This window comes from Symphalangus syndactylus, chromosome 11 (assembly GCF_028878055.3).
Source record: "Symphalangus syndactylus isolate Jambi chromosome 11, NHGRI_mSymSyn1-v2.1_pri, whole genome shotgun sequence".
NCBI classification, from domain to species: domain Eukaryota; kingdom Metazoa; phylum Chordata; class Mammalia; order Primates; family Hylobatidae; genus Symphalangus; species Symphalangus syndactylus.
In genome coordinates, this window is record NC_072433.2 from 27,304,489 (window position 1) to 27,320,797 (window position 16,309).

The 16,309-nt window shown below is 44.3% G+C and overlaps 1 protein-coding gene and 1 pseudogene across 1 annotated transcript in view; one reads left to right on the top strand and one right to left on the bottom strand.

The window, feature by feature from the left end:
* The window catches only part of BEAN1 (brain expressed associated with NEDD4 1), a 58,750-nt gene that overhangs the window by 21,098 nt on the left and 21,343 nt on the right, over positions 1–16,309 (bottom strand). The window lies entirely within an intron of this gene.
* On the top strand, positions 3,240–14,447 carry LOC134731869 (nuclear envelope phosphatase-regulatory subunit 1-like; annotated as a pseudogene).

Consider the following 16,309-nt stretch of genomic DNA (forward strand, 5'->3'; position numbering starts at 1 on the left):
GACCATCGTTTTCTTTCCAGTTCAGTTCAGAAGGCAGACGCGGCATCCTTCTCAACACAGCACTCCATGCTGTGACTACAACTGGCTAGAGCTGGTTATGAAGTGGAGCTTTTGGCTACCACTCATCTAGCATGATCCCCGTCCTCCCTGCTACCACTCCTGAGCCAGTGGCCACTCTGATTGCTCTCTGTCGTGCATCCTCTCCCCTTCAGAGCCCAGGGCAGGACTTGGGAGTGTGAGGGACACCAGCCCTCCTTAGGGAGGATAGTGTGAGGGGTTCACACTGCTGTAGAATAGTGGGCTGGCTCCAAGAATCTTGTCCCCGATGGGGCTCTGGAATGTCTTCTGACCCCAGATGCGGGTTGGGACACACTGGTCACCCTATGATCCCCCATGACCCCTGGCCATGGCAGGGCTGCAGGTGCTTAGATTGCAAACCTAGAGTTGGATGTGCATGTGTTTGTGTGTGTGTGTATGTGTGTGTGTGTGTCTGTGTGTGTGCACGTGCCTGCCTGCCTGCCCTGCACAGCATTCAGAACCTGCTTCTGGGACCAGCCCCATGGGGTCACCTTCAAGATGTCCCTCCCTTCACCTGCCTCAGCAGCAGATGAGAGACTTGCCCTTGTCTAGCAGCACCAGGCTCATTACCAGCTGGGTGGGAGATGGCATCACCCATGCCTGCAAGATGGAGCCAGTTGGTGCAGGCATCCGCCTGCTTGGACGGCTAGGAAATTAATCTCCCAGTCACCACAACTGGCAGAGGTAGGCGCTGCTTTAAATTATCAGGGAAATTCTTCCAATTTCCATACCAAGAGCCTATTTTACCAAAAAGATAAATATGACTGCAGAGAAATAACATGATGACAATCCCCCTTCCCACCCCCGGCCTCCCTGTCCCCCTGTACCAGCTGCGGCAAGGATAGAAGATGAAACAAGCTTTGCCTCCTTCCTGGACTTTCTTCCCAAGCAGTTTCTACAAAGGTGCTCATGATCCAGTGGAAACCTCAAAAAGATAGGCTCTTCTCTGAGATACCACCTCCCCACCATGCCAGCATGAGTAATTACCATCTCCTGAGCACCTACTCTATTGTATGCCTTACACCATACGTGGTACTTGTCACGCACCATATTATCTCATTTAATCCTCATGGTGGTCTATAATGGGATTCCCCAGTTTACAGGTAAGGAAACAGCCTCAGAGAGGTTAAGTAACTTTCCCAAGGTCACACAGCCCCACAGATAGAGACCTGGGTCAGTGGGAAACTGAAGCCCTGTGCTCTTAGCCAATATGCTATTCTGTGGCTACCAGGCACTGTGCACTGGGAGTTCTAGTTTCTTAAATCTTGTGAAGGGAAAAAGCTCTTCTCCCCAAAATGATGTTTTGCTTCTTCTGAGCCACTTGATATATAGCCACAGCCAGCCATGACCTGGGGCTATTCAGGATGAAGGTGTATCAGCAGCTGAACATTGCGATAAGATACCAGGATTCCAGAGATGGGAGCCTGTGTGTCTCAGGAAGAGATGGGCCACAGCAGGCAGGTGCTTGGGGAGAAGCAAATCATCCAGGGATGTGCGAGGACCTCCTGTTCTGTATCTGTTCTATCTCTGGGTATGTCCTAGAGATGTTCTAGATTGCAGGTAGGGACCCATGGGTGATTTTACTGAGGAAGAACAATGATAACGATAAGATAGCTCTCACTAACAGCACTTACTGTACATCCATCAGGCTCTAAACTCTTTTCATGCATGCTTCTCTCATTTAATCTTCACAGCAGCCCTGAGCACGGTGGAGAGTGTCTTTCCTCCATCTTACAGATAGGGAAGCTGAGCACAGAGCTGGTTAAAGTGGTGAGCCTGGAATGCTCTTTGCAATTCCTGAACTGGCAGTCTCCAGCGCTGTGGTTCCACAGGGACTGAGAATGCCAGGAGGGTGGGGCCTGTCTCTCTCTCTCGTCACCCCATCTGCCTAGGATACTGGGCAGGGCCAGTGCAGAGATGAAGCTCAGGAGCCATTTGAATTGGACCAGGGGCAGTCTGTGACTGGTTACTTGGTGTGCATGGTGTGCCTGAGTGCATCCCAGGGGAGCTGCTCCCAGTCACCCATTGGGCCATCCTTCCATCCATCACCCACCCAACCCCCAGAGCCCAATCGTGGGATCCACAGACATTTACAAGCAGTGGCAGAGTGTCAGAACAGAGTAGGTGCTTTCAGTCAGAAGAGCAAGTCAGGACTTAAAGATTCCTCGTCTGGAATGGGCTACCCATCAATGATAAATCGGTCTGGCAAATTCCATTATAGGAGAACCTTGGGGCCCTGCTGAGGACTTGATGCATTTGAGGAATCATAAGAGAGGAAGAGGCTGGAGAGAAGCCTGCTGGGGGCTAAGTTTGGAGGGGCTTGCAGGGGCCATACCGTGAGGGGTCTTGAAGGTCACACCAAGAGACTGTCCTTTGGGACAGGTGCAGTGGCTCACACCTGTAATCTCAGCACTTTGGGAGGCCGAGGTGGGTGGACCACCTGAGGTCAGGAGTTTGAGGTCAGCCTGGTCAACTTGGTGAAAACCTGTCTCTACTAAAAATACAAAAAATTAGCCTTGCTTGGTGGCAGGTGCTTGTAATCCCAGCTACTCGGGAAGCTGAGGCAGTAGAATCACTTGAACCCAGGAGGCAGAGGTTGCAGTGAGCTGAGATTGTGCCACTGCACTCCAGCCTGGGTGACAGAGTGAAACACCACCTCAAAAGAGAAAAAGAAAAAGAGAGATTGTTCTTTTCCCCAAGGGCAAAGAGGGGCATAGTCAGAGTGTTTTAGGAGAGCCTCTGGTTGCAGATGGAGGACAGAATGGGCAGAGGCAGGATTCGGGGCAGGAGATCAGGGAGGAGGCTGCTGCAAGGGTCCCCATGAGCTTGGAACTCGGGCTAGAGGAAGCTGAGCCCACGGCCCCTGCCCTGCACAGAGGTGACCACATAGCTGAGCACGGCTTGGATGAGCACACTTGATGCCACAGAATGACACTGCAGGGAGTTCCTTAGCGTCTCCAATTTGTTGTCCTCTGAGCAGGCTTCAGAGACAGCCCTGGTATTATTCGCATTCCACAGATGGGATCCCAAGTCCCCTGATGAGGCAGGAGTGGTGCCTGGGTCCATGGGCCTCCGCTGTGCAAGGCAGAAGCCAGCTCTGGCTCCTCCAGTTTCTAGTCCAGGGCTGGGACTGGGAACTCCATGGAATCAGAAGCTCCTAAATGCAAAAAGGTCCTTTTGCAGACCTGGATGTGGGAGTGAGTCTGGGGCTTGCTTCCTCTCTGTGTGGATGCCATTGTCACTCTCATTTACAGATGAGGACATTTTGTCTTGGTGAGCTAAAGTTATGTGTTCAAGATTGCCCACCTAGTTTTGTGGCAGATCTGGGGTTTGAACTCAGGTTTATCTGATAATTTATCAAATAGTAGCACAGAGCAGAAGAAGAGAGCAGGATTTTGTGGGGCTGAGGGGTTTGGGGTGGGGGCCGGAGAACTGGGCTTTGTTCCTGGATCTGTCACTCATTCACTGTGTGACCTTTGGCATGCCCCTTGCCCTCTCTGAACCTGCTGGCTGTTTGAAGAGGCACTGATTATTCAACTCCCTCCAGGGTGGGAGGGGAGGGTGCCAAAAACTATGAGGGGAGGCAAGAGATCCAGGCCTGTATCAGGTGGCTTAGGTCAGGGCTGGCTCCTGTGTGGGGAACCTGGGGAACATTAAGGGCAGGGAAACTGAGGCAGACCATCACTCCCAAGTCCTTGCTGAGTGTAGCATGGAGGCAGCTCCACAGTCATTCTGTCTGGGTTCAGGGAAATGCTCTTTGCAGCCTGAAGCTACCTGAGCTGCAGTGACAAAGGGAAGGAACAGAGACGCAAAAGTGCTGACTCAGCACCTTCAGGCTGCCAATCCTGCCCACTCTCTCAGAGATGCTGGTTAGAGGGAGAAGGGGGGCCAAGGACTCAGAACTAATGGATGGCTCCTGTCACAAAAATTCCAAGGACATTTGTCACAGGTCAACTTCCCTGGCAAGTCTGGCCTCGTCAGTACACTCTTCCTCCACTGCTGAAATGGACAGGGTGAGGCGTGGAGTCATTGGAGGGAGTGTAGGGAACATGACTCAGGCACCATTTTCCCTCTGTTCACCATTGGCTGGTCCCATCCTCCAAGCAGGGACTTCAAGAAGGGCTGGGGGAGGGGACATGGCAGGGCAGGGTCATTGGTTTGGATACTTCTGAGTCTCCTCTGCTGCTGTTTTTTTTTTGCGCAACTTTTTAGCTCACTTGCTGATATCTGTCCTCTGGTCACCAGGAGATTGACAGAGGGATGTTGGAGGCCTGGGGACAGGCCAGGGACATCTCAGAGAGGAGGAAACAGAAGGGCTGGGTCTCGAAAGATGAACTAAGCATAACAGGATCAGTAAAGGGAGAGAAGAGCATGGGCAGGAACACGGAGGGGTGAGCCTGTAGGATGTCACCTTGATGGCAGCTGAACATTTGGATCATGGGGTGAGGAAAAGGATACTTGGTGTTCAGACTACTTCTTACAATGGGGATGCATCTCTACAAGAAGTCAACTAATGTCTTGTCATGGTCCATGCTACCTGACATTTGTGGCATTGGGAGCGGGGCAGATTACAGTGGACAGGAGACATGGAAGGCGAAGTCATATACCTATTCATCAGTCCCTATTCAACGATCCTCCATCAATTCACCCAGCCAGCAAATCATCCATCCTCTCAGGCATTTACCTATCTATGCATCTACTCACCATCCACTCAATCATCCACTTATCCATCCATCCATCCACCCATTAATCATCCATCATCCATCATTCATCCATCCATCCACCCATCCCCTCACCAATACTCACCAAATGCTCAATCCATGCCTGGATATACGCTAGACACTGGGAACACAAATATGAATCAGACTAAAATGGACCTCTCAGACTGGGGAAAGCATACAGCTACCCTGGCACTGTTCCCTGCTCCCACCTCTGCTTCCATCTGTTTAATGTGTCAGAGTGAACAGGAGAGCACTTCACTGCCAAATAGAAGCTTTTCAACCATTGTGTTAAAACATAACTGGAAAAATGCAAGTGACCACCCACAAACCCTTAATGGTTCTATAAATGTAAGATGAAAGCAATTCATTCCACTATTAAGATACATTCTGCCACTTAAGTTTATTTAAATAAACTCACTAAGATTAACGCACATATTCCTCCGCGTATCTAACTTCCTTAAGTTTACCACCTTGTCATCATTCACTAAGGTTTTAACTCCAGCTTAAAGAAGAACTTATTTACTGGCTGAAAAACTCACCGAAACAATTTCACAAATTACTTTTCCCTGTTTCTGCAGAGGAAATGGCAAACTGGTTGACATCACAGAACCAAGCCACAGTAGAATTAAACATTCCACTTGAACCCACACCAAGCTCTCATTTTCTTGCTAGAATAATGACTGGACTCAGCCTGCTCATATTCTCTTCTCTCCCATCATCACCTAGAGTTGGCTCTTGGGCCACTTCCCACAAAGAGCCCAGAGGCTTTCATATATATATATAAAAGCATATATATATATATATATATATATATAAAAGCCCATATATATATATATAAAAGCCTATATATATATATATATATATGTAATGCCAGTGGAGTTACTGTGCATGCCTGATAAATAGGAGACAGTGGAATTGGGTTAAGAAGCAGATTCTGGGGGCTGGCTGGGTCCACCTACCAGCTAGGGGATATTTGCTCCCACACCCCAGCTGCATTTTGCTACTCAAAATTGTGGCTCAGAAAAATGACCTTTGACTATAATATGGACTTTCCAGGAAGCTAGTGAATAATTGACATGTAAAATGTTAAATTCATGAATGCTGCGAATTTTCATCAGCTATCCTACCCAGGGGAGAGAGAATATTTACAAAGGATTGTGTGAAGGCCATGTCATCCACATGACATCTTTACTGCTCTGTACAGTAAAGATTTTAGTCCTTGGAACAAGTTCATCCAGCCTAGAGCTGTGTTCCTAGGCCACAGTGACTGAGCCTCCTTCCCAAGAATGAGCTTCCTGGAGTTGGGCTTTGCCTTATGCTCAGAGCCTGTATTGAGGGGACTAGCTTAAGAAGTAGCTTTATCATAGCCAGGAGCTGTGGCTCACACCTGTAATCCCAGCACATCGGGAGCCTGAGGTGGGCGGATTGCTTGTGCACAGGAGCTCAAGACCACCCTGGCAATATGGTGAAATCCTGACTCTTAAAAAAATACCAAAATTAGTTGGGCATAGTGGTGTGTGCCTGTAGTCCCAGCTACTTGGGAGGCTGAGGTGGGAGGATCACTTGAACTTGGGAGGTCGAGGCTGTGGTGAGCTGTGATTGCACTACTGCACTTCAGCTTGGGCAACAGAATGAGACTCTGTTGCAAAAAAAAAAAAAAAAATAGCTTTATTATAAGCATGTTGCTGCAGGTATTGTCCACTATACCTCTCAGTATCCCTAGGTAAGGCTCCATGTAAGAAATTTCTCCAAGATATGAGGGCAAGGGAAAGCTTTTCTTTCTCCAGAAGAGCTACTTTCTCCTCATAGACCATGAGAATCATGTAACTGATCCTCTTTGCTGTTTTGCTTTGGCCTCCAGGAAGCTCAGAGACACTCTGTAGCTCAACTTCAAAAGGAAAGGAAACTAGTCCTTCTTTGGCTCTCTGGTGCTAGTTAGCATCATTCAACACAGCCAGTTTACAAATTCCCTCTGTGATTCAGATTTGGGAGAATGAGCCAACTTATGTGCAGGTCACCATTACATTACTTGCTGTTGTAGCTGTGAATAATCATCCTGATTTGGGGGTGTTTCTTGCATTGCTCTAAAAGCTATTGGGAGAGGATGTACCTGGAAGTGGTAAATGCAGTGTTTAAGAGCCTGGCTTAGTGACACCGACCAGGGTATTTAACACCTATGTACCTTAGCTTCCTCATCTCTAAAAGAGTAATGATCACTCAGAGTGTTTCTGTGAGGATTAAGGGAGATAATTTAGCAGTCCATACATGCAACTATAAAGCTGGACAAAACTGTCAAAGTATCATTGCAATTCTCTGGAAATTGATCAAAGGCATACAACGAACTGAGAAGCACTTAGTATGAAAAAGACTGAATGTCAGGTAAGCATAGAACCTGTAATGTTCTTGCCTATGACTGCCTCCATACCCCTCCCCACCAGCTCTGCTCCCCAGTCTGTGAAAACCAGCAGCTTCCCTGCAACTGTTGGAAAGAGCCCATCCAAATGGATCCCACTTTCTTGTTTCTTTGTCTTATAAAGTATGATCCATATTCAGGAAAAATAAAAATAACAAAATAAAAAACCAAAACCAAAGCAAAAATCCCATCAAAAGAAGCTGTGGATGAGTGTCCTCAGGTGTTGGATTTAGCAAAGAGTTTAAAGCAGCTATTATAAATATTTTTCAATAACTAAGCAAAGTCATGTCTAAATAATTAAAGGAGAGTAGGATGACAATGTCTCAGTGAATAGAGAATCTTAATAAAGAGATAGAAATTACAATAAATAACCACATGGAAATTCCGATTTGAAAAATATAACTCAAATAAAAAATCATTGGAGGCATTCATTGGCAGATTTGAGATGGCAGAAGAAAGAACAGATGAACTTGAAAATGAATCGATTAAAAAGTAATCCAACCTGAAGAAGAGGGAGAAAAATGGATTGAAGAAAAAAATGAACAGAGACTCAAAAACTTCTGGAACAACATCAAGCATAGCAAAATATGTGTAATGGGAGTCCCGGAAGGAAAGGAGAGAAAGGTGCTGAAAAATATTTGAAGAAATAATGGTGACAATTCCCCAAGTTTGACAAAAAAAAACACTACATATCCATGAAATTTAACAAATCCCATGTAGAATAAACACAAAGAGATCCACACCTACACACATCTCAGTCAAACTACTGAAAGCCAAAGACAAAAGACAAAGAGAAATCATGAAAGCACCAAGAGAAAAACAGCTCATCACGAACAGGAGGAACAACAATATGATAAATGGTTAATGTCTAATCAGAAACAGTGGAAGGCAGAAGGCAGTGGAATGACATGTTCAAAGTGCTAGGAAAGGCTGGGCATGGTGGCTCACGCCTGTAATCCCAGCACTTTGGGAGGCCGAGGCGGGTGGGTCACTTGAGGCCAGGAGTTCAAAAGCAGCCTGGCCAACATGGTGAAACCCCATCTTTACTAAAAAATACAAAAGATTAGCTGGGCATAGTGGCACACACCTATAATCTCAGCTATTCAGGAGGCTGAGGCACAAGAATCGCTTGAACCCAGGAAGTGGAGGTTTTACAGTGAGCGGAGATCACACCACTCCATAAAACAAAATAATCCCAAAGTGCTAGGGAAAAAAAAAAGAAAAGAAAAAAGAAACAAGAACAAAAACCAAAACTAAACAAAGAAGAGTTCTTTCTTTTTTCTTTTCTTTCTTTTCTCTCTCTCTCTTTTTTGAAACAAGGTCTTACCGCATTGCCCAGTGGTGCAATCTCAACTCACTGCAACCTCTGCCTCCCGGGCTCAAGTGATCCTCCTGCCTCAGCCTCCTGAGTAGGTCCCCTCCTGGGACCACAGGTGCACCCCACCAAGCCTGGCTAATTTTATGTATTTTTGGTAGACATGGGTTTTGTCATGTTGCTTAGGCTGGTCTTGAACTCCTGAGCTCAAGTGATTTGCCCACCTCAGCCTCCCAAAGTGCTAGGATTACAGGTGTGAAACACTATGCTCAGCTCAAAGAAGAGTTCTATATTAGTGAAACTATCCTTCAAAATTGAAGGTAAAACAAAGACATTTCCAGAAAAAAAAAAAACGAGAGATTTTGTTGCTAGCGGATATGCCTTATGATAATTACTAAAGGTAGTCTTTCAGGCTGAAAGGAAATGATTGATGCTAGATGCTAACTTAAATCTGCAGGAAGAAATGAAAAGTTCTGGATATGGTAAATATATAGGTAAATATCAAAGGTTCTCTCTACATCTCTTTCTCATTTATTCTCATAACTTCTTTAAAAGACAGAAGATTATATAAACAATAATTATAATACCATTTTGTTGGATTTATGTATATATAGGTATAATACATGTTACAATAAAAGCACAAAATTGGGGAGAGAAAAATGAAATATATTGGCAAGCTTTCTATATCTTATTGGATTTGAGTTAATATTACACCAAAGTAGATTGTGATAAAGTAAGATGCATATGTAATCCCTATATAACCATTAATTAAATAATTAAACAGGAAAGGCTGGGCACGGTGGCTCATGCCTGTAACCCTGTCTCTACTAAAAAATACAAAAAAAAAAAAAAAATTAGCCAGGCGTGATGGCGTGCGGTTGTAGTCCCAGCTACTCGGGAGGCTGAGGCAGGAGAACGGCGTGAACCCGGGAGGTGGAGCTTGCAGTGAGCCGAGTTCGCGCCACTGCACTCCAGCCTGGGCAACAGAGCGAGACTCTATTTCAAAAAAAAAATAAACAAATAATAATAATAATTAAACAGGGAAAAAACCCCAAAAGAATCAAAATAGTACATTAAACATGTTTAACACAAAAGAAGGAAGTAAAGGAAGAGCAAATAAAAAAGACATGAAACAAAAAGAAAACAAATAGCAAAATGGCTGATGTAACATCTAACCATATCAACATTTATATTTTATTAAATTAACTTATGTTTTAAAAAAGATATGAATGGTGGCTGGGCACGGTTGCTCATGCCTGTAATCCCAGCACTTTGGGAGGCTGAGGTGGGCAGATCACTTGAGGTAAGGAGTTCAAGACAAGCCTGGCCAACATGGTGAAACCCTATCTGTACTAAAAATACAAAAATTAGCTGGGCGTGGTGACAAATGTCTGTAATCCCAGCTACTCAGGAGGCTGAGGCAGGAGAATCGCTTAAATCCGGGAGGCAGAGGTTGCAGTGAGCCAAGATCGCGCCACTTGCACTTCAGCCTGGGTGACAGAGTAAGACTCCATCTCAAAATAAAAAAACCAAAAAAACCCCCCAAAACACAAAGATATGAATGCAGCCTAGGCAACACAGCAAGACCCCTATCTCTATAAAAAGTAGAAAAAATTAGCTGGGCTTGGTGGTGTGTGCCTATGAGGATTGCTTGAGCCTGGGAAGTCTATATAGAGCCATTGAACTCCAGCCTGGGTGACAGAGTGAGATCTCGCCTCACCAAAAAAAAAAAGAAAGAAAGAAAAGGAAGATATATGAATGGATTAATAACTCCACTTAAAGGGCAGAGATTGTCAGAGTAAATAAAAAGACAAGACCTACCTGTATGCTGACTGCAAGAAACACACCTGATTCAAAGACACAAATAGTTTGTATGCTATATCTCCTTCCATCCTTTTATTTTCAAACAGCTTGAGTGGTTATGCTGATATCAGACAAAATAGACTTTAAGGCAAGATATATATTTCTAGAGACAAAGACATTTCATAATGACAAAAAAGTCAACATATTAGGAAGATATAAAAACTATATATGTATTATATATGCACTTAACAAGCCCCCAAAAACATGAAGTAAAAACTGCGAATTGAAAGAAGATATAGATAATTCAACAATAATAGTGGAGACTTTAATGTCCCAATCTCAATAACTGACAAAGCAATTAGAAACTCAGCCAGGATACAGAAGACTTGAATGACGCTATCAACCAGTGTGACATTCGTAGAAGCCTTCACCAACTGAAGATTACGCATTCTTTTCAAGTGAACATGAGACATTCTCCAGGATAGACCATATATGGGCCATAAAACAAGTCTCAATAGATTTAAAAAGATTTAAATCATACAAAATATGTTCTCTGACCACAATGGAATTAGAGATCCAAAATAGAAAACTATCTGGGAAAACCCCAACTACTTAGAGATTAGGCCGGGCGTGGTGGGCTCATGCCTGGAATCCCAGCACTTTGGGAGGCTGAGGCAGGAGGATCATTTGAGGTCAGGAGTTTGAGACCACCCTGGCCAACATGGCAAAATCCCGTCTCTACTAAAAATGCAAAAATTAGCCAGGTGTGGTGGCATGTGCCTGTAATCCCAGCTACTTGGGAGGCTGAGGCAGGAGAATCATTTGAACCTGGGAGACGGAGGTTGCAGTGAGCTGAGATCGTGCCACTGCACTCCAGCCTGGGCAACAGAGCAAGACTCTGTCCCCCCGACACACACACAAAAAAATTAAACTACATGCTTCTAAATAATCTATAGGTCAAAGAAGAAATCACAATAAAAATAAAAATATATTTTAGGCCAGGCACTGTGGCTCACGCCTGTAATCCCAACACTTTGGGAGGCCAAGGTGGGAGGATTGCCTTAGCCCAGGAGTTTGACACCAGCTTGGGCAACATAGTGAGATCCTGTATATACAAAAAAACAATAAAAAGTTAGCTGGGCATGGTTGTGTGTGCCTATAGTTGCAGCTACTTGGGAGGGTTAAGTGGGAGGATCGCTTGAGCCCAGGAGTTTGAGATCAGCCTGGGCAACATAATGAGACCCTATATCTACAAAAATAATAAAAATTAGCTGGGTATGGTGGTGCATGCCTATAGTCCCAGCTACTTGGGAGGCTGAAGTGGGAGGACTGCTTAAGCCCAGGAGTTCAAGGTTACAGTGAGCTATGATTGCACCACTGCACTCCAGCCTTTTGAAGCCTTTGTCTTCAAAAAACAAAACAATGTGTGTGTGTGTGTGTGTGTGTATATATAGAGAGAGAACAGAATTAAAAAAACACAACATAGTATCAAAATTTATGGAATTCAGCTAAAGCAATGCTTAGTGGGAAATTCATAGCTTTAAATACTTACATTAGAAAAGAAGAAAGGAAAAGAAGAAAGGCCTCAACTTGAAAACCTAAGCTTTCATGTTAAGAAACTAGAAAAACAGTAAACAAAACCCAAAGCAAGTAGAGGAATGAAATAATAAAGATGAGAGCAGAAATCAATGAACTAGAAAACAGAAAAGCAACAGAGAATATCAATGAAACCAAAAGTTGTTTTTTTGAAAAGATAAAATTTATAAATCTTAGCAGCCTTATGAAGTAGGTGCTAGTAATCTGATTTAATAGATGAGGGTACTGAGGCTCAGGAAGGTGAAGTGACTTGCCCAAGATCGCAAAGACAATTTTTAGTTGGGGGGAGGGAGACAGGATTTGAACCTGGTTCTAACTGACTCCATAGCCCAGGGAATAATATGATATCCTTTCTCCATCCTGGGGAGCTGTGTGTCCCTTCCTTACTCTGGGGCTGTACAGTTGGGCATTAGGGTAAGTGAGTCTGCCATGTGAGGTGCCGTGAGGATTGGGAAACCAAGCTATGAAGCCAACCATCTCTAAACCCCATCCTCCTTTTCTCTACACTCTGGAATGTCTGTCCTGCAAAAAGCGTCTAGAAATTTCCCCAATAAACACTCACCTGACAACCCACTCAGATTCCTGGTCTCCCCACAGACCCCTTCGCTAAACACCCATGAGGGATTCTGGTGCCACCTGACCTCGGTAAATGTCAGATTGGATGGGCACGCTTTTGCCAACTCCTTTAGGCCTTTCTGGTGGGACAGCAATTATGGCTCCTTCACTGTTCACCACGCTGCCCAGGCCCAAAGCCAGAGGCCTACAAAAGGCATGGCCCTGTGGTTTTTGATTCTGGAGCACATTCAAGCTGACAGGATTTTGTCCTCTGATCCTCAGAGGTTCCTTCATTTCCCAGAATTTACAAGGGCATCTGGAAAACCAGCATCAGGGTAGCAGCATATTAAAATTAGTATACTAGGGCTTATTCCAGAAATGCAAGGATGATTTAAGATCAGGAAATCTATTAGCATAGTATGTTACTTCAGTAGGCAGGACGAGAGAAACCAGTAGAATAGGAAAAGACAGTTACCTCTTTGCCATGATAGATCCTGATGATCTCAACTGACTGCCAACATCACACTAAACCATGGAGCTTTGGAGTAGTCTCCCAGCATGAGGTTCATGGAATGTGGATTCCAAAAAACATTATGGGGCATTTGGGGAGAAGTTCTTTATCCCCCACTCCCCATCAGATTGCTTTGCAGGCCTGAGCTATTTTGAGAATCAAACCAGTCCCAGTCCCAGGCCTTGTGTTCACCAACATTCAGTATCCTGAGAAGGTGAGCAGCTCTAGGGTCTCTGGAAAAGGATCACACATCAGCCACCTTCCTTGGGCAGCCAAAGCCCTGAGTTCCTTTGCTGGAGCTGACCTGCTTCTTGGACTAGGACAGCACTCTGGTTAAATAAGACACAGACAATCCTGGGTTCAAGTCCTGGCACTGCCTCTTGCAGGCAGTGCCCACTGAGCAAGTCAGATCTCTAAGCCTCTATTGCCTCATCTGTAAAATGGGAGCAGCAATTTCGGCTATGAGCTAATCAAAGCAAACTGCCTAGCAGGATGCCTGGCTCATAATAGGTGCCCAATACATGACAATCGTATATTCAAAATTTAAAGACATTCCCTAGACACAGAACTAAATGTGAAAGACAAAAGAGTAAAGCTTGAAGTGGAAAACATCAGAGAACATCTTCATGACCTTGCATTTCTTAAACAGGACACAGAAGATACTAACCATTTAAAAATGGATACATTGGATTATATTAAAACAAAAAACTTTGGCTGGAGTTTGGGTTGCAAAGTGGTGGAGGACTGAGGGCCTGCAAAGGGACTGAGGCGTCCAGGGTCAAGGTCAAGGTCATGGCTGGAACAAGTGAAAGATTTTGAAAGAAGATTCTCTAAATATATTCATTATTTGCAACCTGCCCCAGGACACTGGAGAATGTTTCTCATGGAGGGATCTGTCTGTACCGGTGCCTGGAAGTGGTTAATAGATCCCAAGACACAAAGAGTTCCTTCTTCACGTCTTTATGGAATCATCCATTTTTTCATGATTAGCTTTTCACTCTAATAGGTTTGTTCTTTGTTGGATGCACAAGAGAGTAGTTGCACCATCAATTACAGCAGTTCAGTGTCAAACAGTATTAACAGAGTATAATATGTCTGGAGATGATACTGGAAAACTAATTTTGAAACCTAGGCCTTGTGTTCAATGAGGGGGCTTAAACAGCCTTTCTTCAAATAAGTGATAAGTGAAAAGCCCCCACAGGATTCCTTTTCAGTTCAAAATATGCAAGCCGCAGCAGCTGCTGAATGGAAATGTGTGGTATTTACCTAGATTGTCTTTTAACGATGACTCATATATCAGTGCTTTTGATACCTCTGCTCACCTATGCTTCAGTGTAGGTGTCCCTTGAATACTTCTCATCCTGCAAAGATATTTTCTTTTTCTTTTCTTTCTTTCTTTCTTTTTTTTTTTTTTTTTTTGAGACAGGGTCTTCTTGCTCTGTAACCTAGGCTGGAGGCTGGAATGCAGTGGCACAATCATAGCTCACTGCCGCCTCGAACTCCTATGCTCAAGCGATCCTCCTGCCTTTGCCTTCCAAGTAGCTGGGACTACAGGTGTGTACCACCACACCTGGCTAATCTTAAAATTTTGTTTGTATACACAGAGTCTTGCTATGTTGCCCAGGCTGGTCTCAAACTCCTGACCTCAAGCAATCCTCCCGTTTCGGCCTCCCAAAGTGCTGGGATTACAGGTATGAGCCACCCCATCCAGCATCGATTTTTGCAGTTGAAGTATAGGTCTTGGTTATTGCAGTACACTTAGAAACAGACCCTCATTCAGCTTTTGTATGTTTTTTCATTCTATTCTGAATCAAAGCCAATCAAAGCCAATGTCAGACAAAGGGAAAGTGCTGTGAGCATCTATGTTCTGCATGTGTTTCATCAGCTCGCCATCCCCACGGCTCTCATAATAAGACAATTGTGTAGGGCTGGGGCTTTCATTCTTGTGCACTGAAAAATAAGCCCCACTGCAGCAGAAACCCTGGATGTGCTAAGATTGAGTTAAAATTGATATTGAAATGATACGTAAACATTTGTTAAGTCAGATACTGAACTTCGGCCACTCTTGTGGTTACACTATTTAGTTCAGTGTTTTTATTTAATGCTTAGGATAATTTCTAGTTTGAAGGAATTTAAAGAGCACTCCCCAGGTTTCTAAATATACAAATTCAGTTATAAATTACATAACGTCTGGGAATTTGATCATCATATTATTTTAGATAATTGGATCTTACACTTGGTAGACACGCCAGCACACTAGTATTGCAGGTGTAATTGATCATCCTACTCCCTCACAAGAATAATATGGGAGCAATGCCACAGTGCTCTATTCTCACTGTTTAGAGTGTGTTGGTGACATATCGTGTCTTTATAATAGCCACATGTACTCATAATAGTCCTTGAACTATTGGGATCACTGCTGATATTTTAAAGCATTGGAGGTACCTTTTTATCTTGAAAAAATATAATCTTTTTGAAAAACTTTAAATTGTTTCATTAGTGTTTTTTTTTTTTTTTTTGAGACGGAGTCTCACTCTGTCACCCAGACTGGAGTGCAGTGGTGCGATACCGGCTCACTGCAACATCTGCCTCCTGGGTTCAAGCAATTCTCCTGCCTCAGCCTCCCGAGTAGCTGGGATTACAGGCATGCACCACCATGCCCACCTAATTTTGTATATTTAGTAGAGACGGGGTTTCCTCCATGTTAGCCAGGCTGATCTCGAACTCCCGATCTCAGGTGATCTGCCCGCATTGGTCTCCCAAAGTGCTGGGATTACAGGCGTGAGCCACTGCAGCCGGCCCATGAGTGATCGTTTAAATTTTAGTTAACTTAAAATCTGAAATTTTTTTTTTGAGACAAGGTCTTGCTCTGTTGCCCAGCCTGGAGCGCGGTGGTGCACTTACATGGGTGAATCTCACAACACATAATATTGAGCAAAAGTAGCTAGACCTGAAAGAAAACATACAACTCCATATATATAAAATTCAAAAATAAGCAAAACTAATTTACGGTGACAAAAGTCAAGCTAATGGTTACCCTTGACATGGGGTAGTGACTGGGAGGACACTTCAGGGGAGTTCTAAGATGCAAGTAAGGATGTATTTATCTTCTTTTTTGAGACAGGGTCTCACTCTGTTACTCAGGCTGGAGTACAGTGGCAAGATTGTAGCTCACTGAAGCCTTGAACTCCTGGACACTGGCAATCCTCCTGCCTTAGCCTCCCAAAGTGTTGGGATTACAGGCAGTGAGCCACTGTGCGTGGCCAAGGATGTGTTTCTTTTCTTTCTTTTTCTTTTTCTTTTTTTTTTTTTGAGAC